Source organism: Thermobia domestica, chromosome 4, assembly GCF_964235325.1.
Source record: "Thermobia domestica chromosome 4, izTheDome1.hap1.1, whole genome shotgun sequence".
In the NCBI taxonomy this organism is placed as follows: Eukaryota; Metazoa; Arthropoda; class Insecta; order Zygentoma; family Lepismatidae; genus Thermobia; species Thermobia domestica.
Genome location: NC_137457.1, coordinates 300,130,046 through 300,144,428, shown reverse-complemented (window position 1 = coordinate 300,144,428; position 14,383 = coordinate 300,130,046). Strand labels below are relative to the sequence as shown.

The following is a 14,383-nucleotide window of genomic DNA, read 5'->3' as shown; positions in this document are numbered from 1 at the left end:
TCGCACAGACAGAATACGTTTCATATTGGACATAAATGGTTGAATTTGGTTTTAAACGGTATCGGAAGTGTCACTATTCGTCTTGGCGACCCCGAATAATATGAATACGACACTAACATCGGTCATTGTCGATCATTTTTAAAATATTCCCCCACTTTCCCCTCCCCTAAGCTGCCCCGTCAATGTGAAATGATAGAAACCATCCCAGGCACGAAACTCAGCTATGTTGAAAATTTGATCGAGATTGGTCCGGTGGTTCAAGAGTTATGATGTCATAAACATATAGTCACTTTCATATAAGAGAGAGAGAGATTACTACAGCTTCCTTATGACCTTTTCTGGTTTAATAGCTAACACGTGTCTTTGGTTCATGAAATTCGAATTCAATTCTTGGGGAAAATAATTTAATGCATTACAGTTGTTCAGATTCCACTCTAAGATGCACATCTCATTGACAAATTTCGTAATTACAAATCAATCAAAAACTTAGTCTACGTGACTTTTGCATTAGTAAGGAGTCGTAGTAGGAAAATTAGAGCTGAAAGTATTATGTTAAAGCACATACTGATTATAGTGACAGTTATGAATATAGCCTACTCTGTCTAAAGAAAATGGCTTAGAGATTGGTTGGAATTATTGTCGATTATTTATATTTGATTATGATATAGAAGAAGGATTATAGGACTACTACAAATGACAAGATTTATCAAATATATTAAAAATAGATTAGATATTCTGTAAGATAATTGAGAATTAAAGAGTTTTATCTCGAAAGGAAATAGAGAAATAAAATAAGACTGGGCAGCAGTAAAGTAGTTATAGTTTCCTTCACACGATCTTACACGATTTAGCAAAAAACTTACAAGAGATTGTTTATTAAATTTCAGCTATAAGCACTCCATATTATGCAATAATAATAATAATAACTAACTCTATGTCTTAAGAAGCCTGGAAATTCAATGCCGCGTTCACAAAATCTCTCCATTGACTTCTGTCCTTAGCCAGTTGAATCCAGTTTCTACATTGTATTCCTATTTCTGTGAGATCCATCTTAATATCGTGTCCCATCTGCGCCTAGCTCTTCCTACTGGTCGTTCTCTAATTGGATTTCCAGTTAAAACTTTGAAAGTGTTCCTACTTTCTTTCATTCTAGGTACATTCATGTCCAAAATTATTGTCGCATTACTATAAATATATTGCTGTAGGAATGTAGATTGATATCGAATTCGCCCGGTATTTCTTACAATGTTAGTACGTGTATAATCGGCAAAAAAGATGTATGTGGCAAATTTCATGTCAAAAGAGCAGTAAATAAAAACAATAAAACAAGAATAAAACTTTCTTGTCCATTTAGCAACATTTTCTTTTACTCATTCTTATTTTCGTATTTATAATTCTTTTCCTATGCAATTTGCTACAAATATACATATCCTGATTATACACATAGTATCAGTAAGGTATTAAAAGTACCCTGCAAAATCATTATCAAATTATATTCTTACAAGGAGACAGTTATAGATATACGACATTCATTTTGGACATGAGTGTACATCACCTACCGATATGAGCCTCCTACTTGATGACTCTAACAATGCTTGGTAAACGGTATAAATTATGTAATTCCTTGTTATGAAGTATCCCCTATTTCAGTTCCTCTTGGGTCCCAATATTCGTCTCAGGACTTTATTGTCAAATACTGTCAGTCTACGTTCTTTCTTCAGAGTAAACGACCATGTTTCGCAACCACACAGCACAATGATGACTATCATTTTAAATATTTTAAGTTGCACACTCCTCGACAGATTTCACGACAACGAAAGATTTTAAACTGAATAGTGACATGAATTCCCTATTTTCAGACAATATTTAATTTCTTCATGGATATGGTTTTGACCTGTTAATATTGGTCCTAGATATTTGAAAGTATCCACTTTGTCGAAAGTATTATTTGATATTTTGAGGCATCCACAATTTGAAGTATTATGATCGCGGTGAACTTCAATTTACTTAATTTTATCTGCATCTACTTCTAAACCCATTTACTTTCAGCGCATAATAAGACCTCTACATTTATCTCTATTGTTTCTCTATCATCCCCAATCAGATTTATATAATCAGTATATGCTATGACTTTGTGAATACCATTTAGCTCTAGTCTCTGGTCGAAACCTCTGATTTTCCTTATAGCATACTGCAGAACAAAGTTGAATAGTAATAGAGACAACGCATCTCCGTGTCTCAGGTCAATCTTGACGTGAAAGCTCGTGGCCAGGAATTTTCCTACTCGAACTTTACTTTAAGATTCATTTAAACAAATCTTAAATTAATGTAACTAGCTTTTTCGGTATTCCAAACTCTCTTAGAATGGTAAACAATGTTTCCCTCCTAAGCGAACCGTAGGCCTTACTAAAATCAATAAATAATTGATGAACCGGACTATTATATTCCCATTTCTTTTCGAGTATTTGTTCAATGATAAATATGTGATTGATAGCTAAATTGGCACTAATAATCTCTAATAATTTCATCTGTGTATAGTGTCAATCTTGGTAATAGAATTAGGTGTTATAGGATGTTGACTGATGAGAGATGTCTCGATAATAATTATTACTATCCGTTTTTTTGTCTTCCGTGTGAATTGAAAGTATGATTGATTCTTTCCACTCTTGTGGCGATTCCTTCTTGCTCCAGATAAGGAGAATAAGTTTGTATATCTTCTTCCACAATTTTCCCATTCAGATAATATTAACTTAGCTGGAATTTCGTTTATAACCAAGATTTGAGTTTATTTAATTTCTTTATAGCGATTTCTACTAATGTTCGGTTAGCTTCTGAAATATACGGTTCTGCTGTGTACGTTTCCCTTTCTCCGCGAACACTACTTTTAGGCTGTGTATTAAACAAACTGTCAAAGAAATCTTTATATCCATTCAAGATGCTATCTGTATCAGTAATAATTATTTCATCGGTTTTCTTTAATACACAAGTGCGAGGTTCATATCCTTTCTTATATTTGTTGATACCTTACACAGCTCTGAATGCTTTTGTTTAGCCTCCAAAATTCGCTTTTCTTTGTTCTTAATATCTAACATTTTTAACAATATGCATGCTATCAAGAATCCCTTTTCCTTTTGAAAGCTAAAGAAAACCTAGAAGGATTGGAAAACTATACTGACATTTTTACGCGGTACATTTCAGTAAATACATTTTTTCTGTCTCCACATTTTTTTCTGTTTCCATGGAAGACATGTTTCCACATATTTTATCCACGAGTCTAGTATCTGTTATAACCTACTTTAAAATGCAAAAAATTTTTCGAGCAGGCGTCTGGGAGCGGGACAAAATACAGGCTTAAAATTCAATCATTTTCTGCCCAGTGAATTCCTAAAATTATGACAACTGCCTACATCCATCCATACGTTAACATCTTTATCAATCATCATTATTATTATCAACTGACGTTATTAGTAATCGTTATTATTATCAGCTGCTACTGATATCAATATCAATAATGATTATCATCACGTGTTTCTGTGTCACTAGGATATTGTTGTATTGTGTTATGTAACTTTTAACTCGGAAGCGTAAGGCTCTCGTATCTTCGATACGTTTTCTTTCTTCTCTTTCTTCTTCTTCTTTTTTGTGACATCAGCATTCAAGCAGTGATATATTTTCATAGAATACACTAATTTAGCTACTTCTTTAACTATAACCCACATATCGCACGATATATGAATTTTATTGTAAGGGTAAACTCTGTTAATTATCCCTACAACTAACTTTTTCGATGCTTTATGTACTCCATAGCATAAGTTGTCACTATTAGTAATTAAGAAACAGTATTTGAAAGCTTATTTTCTGTTTAATCCTATGTACTATGATGTAGGTGGAATATATATACAAGATTTCACCTATTTTTCTTAACTTTATTTTGCCTACTACTCCCCCTAAGTATTTTTACAGTAATTTGGAATATAGGTCTACTATGAAGCTTTCTTTACAGTCTGTAGTTAGCTGTCTTAAACGTCACTGCACCAGTTTATAGTAACACTTATTTCTCCTTCTTCTCACCTCAACCATAGGTTGGTGTGCAACATGGAAATTTTGAAACTTTTCTCTCCCTTAGGGCTGCTGTTATATACTTTGATAAGGTGTCTTCTTCGTAACTGCATCTAGATATTCCATCCTCGGTCTTCTTCCTGGTTTTCCTTCTACCTTTCCCCTATCAACACAGTGATCCAATCGGAGTGCCGAATAAGATGGGCAAGCATGCTGTTTCTTCTTTTTCCTATTATCTTCATGATCTGTCATCCTTCATTAGATTCCCTTAGTACGTCTTCTTTCCTTTTCTTTCGGTCCATGATATGCGCAGCATTTTGCGCCAACACCACATTTCAAATGCTTCCAGCTTGGATATTTCAGCTTTTCTCAATGTCCACAACTCTGATTCATAAAGCGCCACGCTCCATACCAGAGTGTTAGTAAAATCGTTTTCGAACGTCCAACGACACATTTCTTGATGTTAACGGTCCTGTTTTGCTATTGATGCATGTATAGCATGCACTTATTTAGAATTGATAAAATGGCAGACATTGATGTCGCACCTACTGTAGTTCCAACGGCCCCTAACGTTCTCCACTTTTGTTCATTTTTGTACGTATATGGCGGATGTTCAACATGTATTTTCTTTCACGTAAATTTTTATGCATGATATTGTATCTTCGGTTACGTTTGTGATTTGTGTGCATGATTTTTCCCAGTGTCAGATTACTGGTGACATTGTCTCGTAAATTGGAAACGTGTTGGACTCCTTGATTGGTGACAATTTCTTGTAAATTATGTATGTAAGGGATCCCTTGATGCCTTGATTAGTGACAATTGCTAACAATCACTGGACAATTTAAATTTGTCGCTATATTTATGACGCACAATTATGACAAATTATAAATTTCTGTTCCTATTGTTGAAAACAATGTTTCACAATAAAATCTAATTATCGAACTTCTTATGTTAAATAAATGAAAACAACTGCTATAAATTTAAAAGAATATCGCTTATTGCATAATACAAAGGGTATTTGCATTTGTAAAGGCACTGTTAAAAAATATATCGTTGTTCAATGTTCTATTCTGGATTACAGATTTTAAAATGCCGATTATAAAGGGTTCGGTAAAGAAGTTTGTACCGGTCACCAGTCTTAATCAAAATATCAGCAATATTTCCGGCCAGGCCGGTTAAGTACCGGCCAATTGGCAGCCCTAACGGAACAATGCATATCTACAGTATTTTAGATGGTCGAATACTGCGATCGCGATATAACGTATGTATTTAAAAAAAAAAAAAAAAAAAAAGTAGAAACGAAGTTACAAGAAACTAAGAATTGATGGTTTACAAAGGGTTTGACGGTACTTAGAAAAACAAATTGAAACAAAATATAAAACACTTTGATATGTATCACATTTAATTATACAGATTGTGTTCATTGTCAGGAATATCATAGTTTCGTTTACAGTAATTTGATTTCTCAAACCGATCCGGAGATATAAAAAACATCGTAAAGATTTCTTTTCTGCTTAAAATGGCATATTTCTTGGAATTTTCTACAACAATTAGTTTTTCTTTTCTTCTGTAGCATTACAACAATAATTTCTGGCAGGGGTAATTTACAAGAAATTATCGGAATCATATAATTTCAAATTGTTCCAAATATTACTTGTGTACACCATCTCTCTGAAATGATCTGAGATATCACATTGCTGTAAATGGTTATTCTTTACGTATATTTAATTAAAAGCTATTGGTATGAGATTGGATGCGGTACTCATCTAAGCAGTTTTTCGAAATCAAGCATTTAGTAAAAAGTCGTTTTCAATCCCTTGTACATTTGTTCCTACACTGTAAAAAATGAGGTGTTGAAACAACACAAAATGACTACCACTTTAGCGTGTTACTTGTGTGTTAATTCAGCACCAAGCACATCGCCTTCCGAGCATATCAGAAATAACTCGTTATTACATGAAAGAATTTGCATTGGTATTTATCGTTTAATACGAGCAAAGCTTTGTGAAATATTTTTGACACTTATGCCAAGTAACGAATAACATTCTATGTTTTATGTAATCGGTCACAATAATATTGTTGTAAATCCGTGAATCGTCTGACAACAGTTACATAGGCAATAGTTCTGCCATCTTCTGTTCATACATCCTAAGACAGAAGAATAACAGATAAAGAAAATGGATGGAAGAACTGCTATCTGTGTTACTGTTGTCACATGATTCACAGGTTTACAACAATATTATTGTGGTCGATTACAGAAAACATAGAATGATATTAGTTACTTGCCAAAAATCCTAAATATATTTCGCAAAGCTTCGCTCATACCAAATAATAAAAAACAATGCAAATACTCACAGCCAGTAAGAAGGTACGTATTTCTGATATGCTCTGTAGGCTGTGTGCTTGGTGTTGAATTGACACGCAAGTAACACACAAAAGTGGTATTCCCTTTGTGTTCTTTCAACATCTCATTTCTTGCTGTGTGTTGATTCAAGATAACTTTTTTTTATGATCATGGGGGCACAGTGGTTCCGTGGTAAAGCGCTTACATCTGGTGCGCGGGGATATAATGGTTCGATCCCCAACCAAGTAAATTTGTGGGGGACAACATCATGTCAGTGGGATTTTTCAGAATACTGCCGTTTCTTCCCACATTTCCATTCCACCAATCCTTCCATGATCATTCACTTTCCTTAATCATAGTCTTTCTTAGCCTAAAAGACATAATCGTAGGACGTTAAACTGGAAGATTTTCTTTATAATCATATTAATAGACACTTGGATATTTTGAATGTGTAATGGCCCGTCTGCCTCTCTTCTTTTATTAGGCTTCCAAACTGTTGACTTTCTTTGAAATGCTGTAGCATCTTTAGTTTACAGCATTGAATAATAAGCGTGGTAAGTTTTTTCACTTCAATGTAAATTTTAAAGCAAGTATTAACCTTATGTCGTGCTATTTGAAAAATAATAAAACTTTATGTTGGGTTGGATACAGTGTTAACCTGGTGGTATTATAGCATATGTCAAACAATGCCTTCCTGTCACAACAATGTCATCTGAGGTTTTGCCAGGGGGCAAGGAAGAGGACAATTGCCAGTGCCACGCTGTGAAAAATCAGCGCCCAGGGCGAGAGTATACGTCGGCTCTCCCGTACATATGAGTGAGGTCGACAGATCAGTCGCGAAGCGTCACCATGGTGGCGCGAATCGTGAGAAAGTTTTCATAAATAAACCCTGTTTTTCCTTGATTTTTAGCACTTCTTATTACCTTTTCCCTTCCATTTTATAAAGTTAACCAAGAAAGTTCTGTCTCTTTTTGTGGAGGTCTGTGTTCGATTGGGCCTCATACCATGAGTTGAATGCGAATAGAGATAAGGCAAAAGTCAGTTTTTGGTGTGGGTATATCCAACGCAATACTTGGTTCTGGCAGTTCAGTTACACCGTGAACTTGTGTAACAACAGTAAACATGGAACTTCCACAGAGAATCATAAGGGCGTGTATACTGTACGAGTTCAAACTTGAGTCAAACGCCGCTGCAGCGGGGCGGAAAATATGCCAGGCCATTGACTAGGATGTCGTGAATACGCGGACAATACAGCGGTGGTTTAACAAGTATAAGGACGGTGACGAAGAACTCGAAGACGCACCACGTGCCGCAAGACCGACACATGTACAACATGAAGATCTTTAGGCAGCAATTGAAGCGAACAGTGGCCAGTCATGTGAGAAACTGGGACTTCAATTCAGTGTCTGGAGAAACCATTCGGCAGCACTTCCATCAACTTGGGAAGAACTACATGTTGGGTCGATGGTTTCCACATGATTTGACTCCGGGCCAGAAGGCAATCCAAGCAGACACCTATGTTTCTTTGCTGTCTCGTCTGACAGGATGTCAGACATTTAGGCAGAGTAATTCCTGGACAGGGTGTTGACATGTGATGAGAAGTAGGTTCTATACGAAGGTCTACGGCGCTGTCATCATTGGTTAGCATCCCATGAACCGGTTCCAAAACAGCCGAAACCAGCACTGCACCAGAAGAAGGTTCTCCTGTGTGTTTGGTGGACTGCTCGCGGCATCGTGCATCGGAAACTGTTACCAGCTGGTCAGTGCACCAATGCAACTGTGTACTGTCAGCAGTTGAGCCATGTCCAAGAAAAACTCAAAAGTCTGGAGCCACCACTTCTGAATCGAAAAGAGATCCTTCTGTTATAGGACAACGCTAAACTCTACATGGCTAGGATGACAGGGGACATCATTGGATGGGAAACACTATTGCATCAGCCATACTCCCCGGATATCGCACCGTCCGATTATCACCTGTTCCATCCCTTGTACAGTCACCTTAGGGGATGCAAGTTCAAATCTCTAGTAGAGGTGCAACATGCACCTGATACCTTCTTCGCTTCACGGGCCACCAAGTTCTAACGCGATGGAATCCATGGCCTTCCAGAATGTTGGCAGAAGGTCGTCGATGCTGATGGGAACTGTTTTTGATTTTTGAGATACGCCTTAGGTGGCATATCAACAGCACTAGCTATGGCTCCCTTCTGCCTACACCAAATGACGGCTCTGCCCAGTCGATGTTCGCACCCTACAAACTTTCAGCTTCTTCCATCCATTAATTTAAAGTTACAAAATCATATCAAGATATTTTTTACCCTATATATATCCATTCACAAATGTATGGTCTTTTGAAAAATGGAAAAAGTTTTAGATTGTATGTTACTTGATTTAAACCATTTTAAAGATAGATCACAAGAATTTTAAAGGTCATTGAATTAACTTCTACATACTCTTATTAAAGAGTATACTTTATATATATACTCTTATTAAAGACTTAAATTAAAGCTTACCTATAATTATTATTCTCGTTTCATAAAAGCACTAAAAACTCTTTAGCTTTTAAGATTAATTATCTAAAACTGACTTATTATGTCCTATTTTTAAAAAGGAACGAAACTTATTGTGTCAAGACAATACCGAACACCTTCTGTGTTTCGCTTGCTGCTTTCTAGATAGACAGGTGTCCTTATCACCAACTGCGATTAAGGACTGTGTGCTTAATAAAGACACGCCTACCAAGAGATACTTTGGCACCAAGGGATAACGAAAGAACGCGTTCGCTCTTATAGTTGATAAAAGACAATTAGGAATACAACGTCGAAGGCTATTTATTCTCACTAGCCTGAAAAAGACGGCGAAATAGTCTTAAATATATTTGGAATATTTGTGTGCAAATATAGACGTCCCATTTGCCATTCTGTAGTAGAGGAAGATTCTATGTTCGCGAAGTGGACAAATAACTGCTAAGAAAGAACAAAGTCAATGTTGTTGGATCTGACAGTCTCCATATACAATAACATAAAGTTGCCTTCCCCACTAGTTTAGTATGTTTTTGCTTCACATGGTTCCGGGTTTGATTCACAATGGGAGAACCACAATCATTAGGTTTCATTAACCATCCGTTTCCGTTAGTCAAAAGGTCCAACCGTAGGTTTTAACAAAAAATGATAAAGATTTTTATCAATTTTTATAGATATTCGACTTTTTTAACATTAATAACGAACTCTTAGTGAATACATAAACTTCTATTTTCTTTTATTTAACAGAACCAATTGAAAATGAAACAATTTCACTGTTACATAATTTTATATCAGAGAATATATTCTGTATGTATAACTAGCGAAGGTCGCGGTGTGTTACTCTGACTTATTTCGATCCAGGTCCGTAGCTAGGAATAGGCAGTGGGACTATTCCCGGTGGGAAGGAAAATAAAAAAATGAGAATATTCTCGGGGTTTTCCCCTGGCATATAAATTACCGGGAAGGAATTTATTTCAATTTTTTTTACTTTATCTTCCAAATTACAAGAACCGTATGACTAATTACTTTATTTTCATTTATTATGATTTACTTCTAGGCTTTAAATGATTTGGAGATTAAAAAAATAACATTCGTTGACTGTACCTTATGCAGTATATCTAATCATATGATTTATTAATTCCATTTTCATTTGCACTAAAACGTAGCAAAGTACTAATTTACAAATGATGAAAAGGAACCATTTTGTAAAGTTATGTAGAAATTATGTAGAAATACAGATGAAGTACAATTAATACACCCCAAACCATCGTTAGTAATAGACGTCGGTCTCTCTCCTGGCTCTGATTCAAATTTCTGAAAAGGTTATCAGACTTCTCTTACATGTGAATTAACGCATGAGATTTCGAGAAATAGGTAGGAAGAAAGGTCATGTGTTTCAATGTTACGTGCTAAATTATAAAACTAGATCAGTATCTTGCAAATATTGTGAACATAAATATGTATGCCGAAATGTGTCTTCTGAGACATGGTGAGACATATGTCTTCTGACAGTTACGCAACCTAATTTGTTTATAACATATAAAAATTTAATATGTTTATAATATCAATAGTAGAGACAAGTTTAGAAAATCCACTTACATATCAATTTAAACTGTTTAGCGGTGTAAAAGTATGTGGACTTACTATACCATTTTTCCATATATTTACTTGCATAGAACATATTGTAAGTAAATATACATTTATGTGTATTCTCGAAATATAATAAATTATTAAGAAAATAACATAATGCCGTTCCGAATATACATTTTGAAGAATCCTCTGGACATAACAGCAAATAATATACGGTGATAAGAAACGAATTTACCTTTGAAATCATAATATAGTAATAGAATTCAATTTTCTTTGTGTTTGTACATAAATTCCCGGAATATTCCCATTTTTGGGAATCTTCCCGGGAATTTTCCCAGGGAATATTCCCGAAAAATATCTTCCCGGGAATTTACCCATCACTACCGGTAACCAGCAGAAAGTTTAGGGGGTGCCCGGTTTAAGTTATGGAAGGTCCGACCCAATCATATTATACTTCATCACCATATTATAATTCATTTGCAAGCCTACCGTGAAACTTTCAGGGGGGCAGCGAAAGTTTAGGGGGGCAGCCCCCTAGCTCCCAGTGGATACGGGCCTGTTTCGATACATGTTCAAACAATTCGTTTTTATATATGGGGCCCCGGTGGCTCAGTGGTTGTGGCTCATGTTTTATCACCTTTTACTGTACCTAATCGTAGAATTCCACACCATGCAACTTTCTCCAGTGTAGATCTAACAAGGGAACCTTCCGAGAATGATAGTTGCAGTGAAAGATGTGAGCTATGCCAATTGAAAGAGCTGTAACAGAGATTGTCATTCCCAAAAAATTAGCTGCCCATAGCAATAGGTTCAAGAAATATAAAGGGTGGAAGTTCGGGAAACAGCAAGGTTGGACAAGGGGGGAAAAGTGCAAATTCCGGAAAAAAGGAGGGCACAGAAAAATACAATGCTGACAAGTGAAGTATAGCAAGATACTTGCCACAATAAGGATCAAATGAAGGCCACCAGTGGGGTTAACAGTGTTGCCAACTGCAATGAAAAGTGCATGTTTTGCAAAGAGCATTATATGAACTGAGTGCAATATTCAGTGTCAACCTGTCATGTAGAACATAAGATATGATGTGTATAATGAGTGGTGTAATCTAACAAAAGAAATAAGAAAAAACAGAAGTACGAAAAATACGAAAAAGACGGAGTTGGCCATAATGCGTCACATTTGTTCACGAGCTGTTCATATTAGAATGAAGGAAACATGAAAGTACCAACTATGCAGGAAACCTACGTATCTAGAGTCGTAAAGGAAAACAAGTTCCAAAGTTGGCAGCACTGGGCAGACAAGTCTAATATAGTTAGGCTACTCGATTCACAAAAAGAAAATTCCGTCAACAGGCATCACTCGGAATGCATCAATGCTGGAGTGATCGAGGCAATGTCAAGTCGGGGAACATGAAATGGTTGGGTTGAGCCAACAACCGCTGAATTCGAATATGCACTCGGTTTCTCTCCATCACGTACAGTTTTCCCGTAACAGAGGGATTTTCGGAAAATTCCCTCAAAAATTTCCCTTTTTCAGATATTTTATTCCCCTAGCTCCTGTCCCCTTACATATAGTAACATAGAAATTATACCTAAGTATACCTTGATTTATATTTAATAAACCCTAAAAGTTTCGTAAAAATCGCTTTGTTCTTTCTAGAGAAATAAATATATTTGTATGTATACTGTGTGCACTGTTTATTGCACCTGATAGTAATGCTTTCAGATCTCCTGAGTTGGGGTAAAAACGATTTGCTTTATTACTACAAACACAGACATAAAAATGAATATTTACAATAGTCAACAACACACTTGTATTGCTCTCTGTAAATTAGAAACGTGTATAAAAATAGAATGTACTTCCAACGTATATTTTTTTAAACGTACAGTATATGTATATCTTAATACATATATATACAATTCTCCAAGCCACATTTCATCCGGCAATGTGAACTTAATGACCTAGTCCGTGATTTGCACCTGGCAAAACAAGAGGCAGAACTTCTGGGATCAAGGCTCCAGCAGTGGAACTTATTGGATGCAGAAACGAACATATCAGTGTACAGGAAAAGGCATGTTCAATTTTCAAGCTATTTCTCAATGCAAGATAATGTGTGCGTATGTACGGATATAAATGGGTTGATGGCGGAGCTAGGAATTCCTTACGTTCCAGAAGAATGGAGGTTATTTATCGACGCGTCAAAGGTCAGCCTTAAAGCTGTCCTTTTACATAATGGAAATAAAAAACCTTCTATACCACTTGCGCACTCAGTGAAGATTAAGGAAACCTATGACACCATGTCAACTTTGCTAAATCTTATAAATTATAAGGACCATTGTTGGCAAATATGTTGTGATCTCAAGGTAGTTGGTATTTTATTAGGACTGCAGTGCAGTTACACGAAGTACCAATGTTTTTTATGTTTATGGGATAGCCGAGCTGATGACAAACATTATGAAGTGAAGGAATGGGAACCTAGAGTGAATTACGTACCTTGAGAATGCAACGTCAAATACGCTCCTTTGGTAGATCCTAATAAGATATTACTACCGCCACTTCATATCAAGTTAGGACTTATGAAAAACTTTGTCAAAGCCATGGACACATCTGGTGAAGGTTTCAAGTATTTGCGAGATAAGTTCCCTAACCTGAGTGATGCTAAGATTTCAGCGGGAGTGTTTATTGGTCCCCAAATTAGGAAATTAATGCTTGATGATAGCTTTGACAGCAAGTTAAACAGTGCTGAGCTAGCTGCCTGGACAGCATTTAAGTGTGTTGTGCGCAACTTTCTGGGCAATAACAAAGCTGAGAGTTACACAGAAATCGTACAGGGCATGATACAGAAATACAAAGAGTTGGGTTGTAGGATGTCTTTAAAAATCCACTTTTTGCACTCCCACCTCAGCTTCTTTCCTGCTAACCTAGGTGCTCTCAGCGACGAACAGGGGGAAAGATTCCACCAAGATATAATGGCAATGGAGAAAAGGTACCAGGGACGATGGGATCCTTCAATGATGGGGGACTATTGTTGGGGTCTTGTTAGAGAATGCAACATTTCTTACAAAAGAAGGAAGTAGTGTACGTTTTTGTAACCCAATGGAAGTTTCATATATTGTGATAGCTTTGATTGTCTTTTCATGACCTTTTGGTACATTTGTATTATTGTTTATTGTAAATTGTCACACTTGTAAATTATATTGTATTATATTTTATATATGTGTTTGTGGTAATAAAGCAAAACGTTTTACCTCAACTTAAGAGATCTGAAAGCATTACTATAAGGTGCAATATACAGTACACACAGTATACATACAAACATATTTATTTCTCTAGAAAGAACAAAGCGATTATTACGAAACTTGGAGAGTTTGTTAAATATGAATCAAAGTATACTTAGGTATAATTTCTATGTTAGTATATGCAAGGGGACAAGATCTTGGGGTGTAAAATAAACGAAAAGGGAAACTTTTGAGAGATTTTGCCGAAAATCCCTCTGTTACGGGAAAATCGTACGTGATGGAGAAAAACCGAGTGCATATTCGAATTCAGCGCAAAAAGTTCCTTTAAGAACAGGTATTTCCTTTTATGTAACAAAACCTTTGTTAACTAGTGTAATAGAAGTAGTGAACATTAGGTCATTGTTGGGTCGTATGTGGGAATATAAAGGGTGTCCCATCAAACTTTGTGACCTGAAAAATTTGCGAAACGAACAAAAATGTGACGGATCCACTTGTGCAGGAATGTACCAATGTCAGGGTGTGATAAAAGTCTGTGAGAAGCAAGTGCCCCCAGGATCACCATCATAGGGAACCAGGATCCAACTTCAAACTTTCAAATGGCAACAGGAACCGAGTGGTACCTCTTTCGATAGAT

At 36.1% G+C, this 14,383-nt stretch overlaps 1 protein-coding gene across 1 annotated transcript in view; it reads right to left on the bottom strand.

Annotated features, from left to right (window-relative positions):
- LOC145683544 (phospholipid scramblase 2-like) overlaps positions 1-9,064 on the bottom strand; it is a 60,017-nt gene extending 50,953 nt beyond the window's left edge. Inside the window, exon 1 of the mRNA XM_081754887.1 lies at positions 8,914-9,064. The gene's annotated coding sequence lies outside the window, so the exon portion shown is untranslated. The remainder of the gene's footprint in view (positions 1-8,913) is intronic.
- Positions 9,065-14,383: the final 5,319 nt, after the last annotated feature.